This window comes from Sitodiplosis mosellana, unplaced genomic scaffold (assembly GCF_009176505.1).
Source record: "Sitodiplosis mosellana isolate CC-2019 unplaced genomic scaffold, AAFC_SMos_1.0 Smas_scaffold_6831, whole genome shotgun sequence".
NCBI lineage: Eukaryota > Metazoa > Arthropoda > Insecta > Diptera > Cecidomyiidae > Sitodiplosis > Sitodiplosis mosellana.
The window spans coordinates 3219-6011 of NW_022601974.1; the positions used below are offsets into that span (position 1 = coordinate 3219).

Genomic DNA, 2793 nt, shown 5'->3' on the forward strand with positions numbered 1-2793 from the left:
ATGATGTGAAATGTGTTCTCTATCGGTAAGTTGATTGATGGCGGTGATATTGAACAATAACTTGTCACTTCTTTATTGCACTCAACCGTTATTGATTTGCATGTCATCTGCCGAATAATGGCCAGAAACACAAACACAAGCGATTTATTATTGGAGTTGACACTAAAAGAATAAGAATAAGAATAAAAACAAACAAAACCGATAATTTAACTGAAGAGAATTGATTTGAGTTTTTATTTTATGAATTGATTTGCTACCTCACAAACATATTGACTCTTTGCATAAGAACACTCGTCTAAATCAACAATACGATGTAAAATCTATGTGAAGTCATCCTATGATTGTTACATCAGTGAATTCAAGGCCGAAAATGATGATAATATGTTAGAAATGACATTCAAACGTAATCGACGGATATAATGAACGAACTCACATTTTTATAAAGATTGTAAAATTCATTTCCTGCAAATCATTTCTAACATCACTCACGAATAGTAGAAGGGTACTTCGCCAGATAGTCTAGGAGTAATGTGCTGATTTTCAGCATTTTGTAGCAAAATCATGTACCCATCATTTTTTTCTTTTCATTTTAAGTTAAAGTTTTTTTTAAGCAATACATTTTATTTTGAATTATAGAAGTAAGACATTATTGGGAGCGTATATAGAGACCCCTTTCCTACATTCATCTCTGACTAATGTACAGTAGTATGCCCTACAAATGATAACAAACATCCGTTGCGGGTGGACGGTCCACTTAAAACGAGAGACTATTTCAAGGCAGAAAAAAAAATCATTTTTGCATTGTGACACACATTTCGATCTTGATCTTACAAACATCGCAATATCTGTGATAGCTGATTGGTTTAAGGCCACAGAAATAAGAAAAAAAATCTCGTTTATTTTCCTTCGGAACAGAGAGCGCATATTTGCTGCTGTGCAGGCCTGAGCTGAACTGAATTTGTTGACTCAGGCGCCCAGTAAGATTTCATTTCTAGCTAAGATACATCTTAATATAATTGATAAACACGGTGAATCTCAGATAGCAATGACATTTTACCATCGTAAGTGCGGTAAAATACCGCTTCAGGCGCCTGACTAAGCAAATTCAGCTCAGCTTAGCTTGCCTGCTCAGCAGCAAATATGCACTCTTTGCTTTGCAACTAGATGTTTATTGTTTTGTTCCTTTTTTGGAAGCTCTTTGGCGAAATATTCCACCAATGTGGAAATACTGAACGAAAAAGAAAAATGTAAGAAAAGAATGAAAAATTGTGACATTAGAAAACTTAATTAAAATAAAAATGGTGAAATGTGTACGTTTTCAATTAATAGACCGTGTCAAATCAATTGCTCGTATTGATTTTCGAATGAAAAATGTAAATATACCGATGGTCGGTTGCGTTGCCAGACGAACTGTTATTATCAAATGAATTTTGTTGTTCAGCATCACGTTCAACGTTTCGAATTTAGTGGAAATATGAAACTAGTAATTTCCATTGTTTGTGCTTTGTTGTTCATTGGTGCGTGTGTGTATCAAAGACAAAAAATGATCCATTCAATATTCTCTTAAAAACTCTATTCGTTGTAGGTGTATCAGCGAAACAGAATGAACAACAGCCTTTCGCAAGAGATTGCGGTAATAATATGATAGAGTGAAAATATTACTAATATTATTAAGATAAGTCACTTTTTTTTTGTCATTGGCCTACAACAGGTATATGTCCTAAAATTATCCGACATATCAGGAGAGTCATTGGTGATAATATAACCCCGGTTTGTATTCAATTTATGAGCATTCACATTTCAAGCGCTCAAACCATTTTATTTGTTTCGATGTCAACAGGAAAAGGTCCTAGAAGTATTCTATTTCATTTGCGGTAACGTTGTAACACCTCCTCCTTATACGCAAAGTTTGACCGATTTAAAGGTTATCGATGATATCAGATGTATAAAATATAATTTGTATATAAAGAAAGCCGCACCTGAGATAGCCAATCTGCGAGTTCCAGAAACTCATTGTTGCGAACAGCTAAAAGAATGCATAGACATGGGCATGGTCATGGGAAATGGCTAAGAAATAACGATGCTAATTAAAGTTGCTATTATGAAATTCATGAAAAATTGTGATTTTTCTTATGTTATTATATCTTTTCGTTCAAATGACTGTGAAATAAATCAATTTTCATCGAATACCAAATGGCTGTTTATGCGTGATTGCAAATCAGTGATTCATAACTGATAAGAAATTATTCTACTATTTTGTTTTATTCTTTCCTCTAGTAGACAAAAAAAATGTCCGAGAAAATAACAAAGAAATTTGAAGATAACCCAATCGGCGTAAGTATTTCATACCAAATGCTAATTTATTTTAAAATCTGTCCGATAGGAACGGAATGAGGAAAATACTCAAATAAATTTGCGATAACAATAATGCCCGTTCCAAGTACTTCGGCTTTCATGAAACTTAGCTCTAGCCAAAACTGCTGACTGGTCTGAAAAAATTGGCAATACATCGTCGTCAAATGAACTTTCAACGCTGATCTTTGAGTACGATCGATTTCAATGGAAAATGTGTCAAACTTGGAATATAAACAAAATAATAGCATTTCAAAATAACAAACTTTATCAAATAAAACCAACTAAAGCCATTTGCCTGTGTCAAATTGATTGTTGCAAATTATTTTTGCAGAGTTTGTTAGGACAATAATGGAAAATTTCAATTCTATATAAAGTCTAATTAAATTTGAGAGAAATCAGTATTGATCTATGTTAAATTTAGTATTCAAATATGAAGCT

General features: G+C 33.0%; 1 long non-coding RNA gene across 1 annotated transcript; it reads left to right on the forward strand.

The window, feature by feature from the left end:
• Nucleotides 1–1097: 1097 nt before the first annotated feature.
• On the forward strand, nt 1098–2180 carry LOC129579967 (uncharacterized). Its single transcript, XR_008689307.1, has 4 exons — nt 1098–1247; nt 1330–1633; nt 1712–1770; nt 1841–2180. It is a non-coding gene; the product is annotated as an uncharacterized LOC129579967 (long non-coding RNA).
• The last annotated feature ends 613 nt before the right edge of the window (nt 2181–2793 follow it).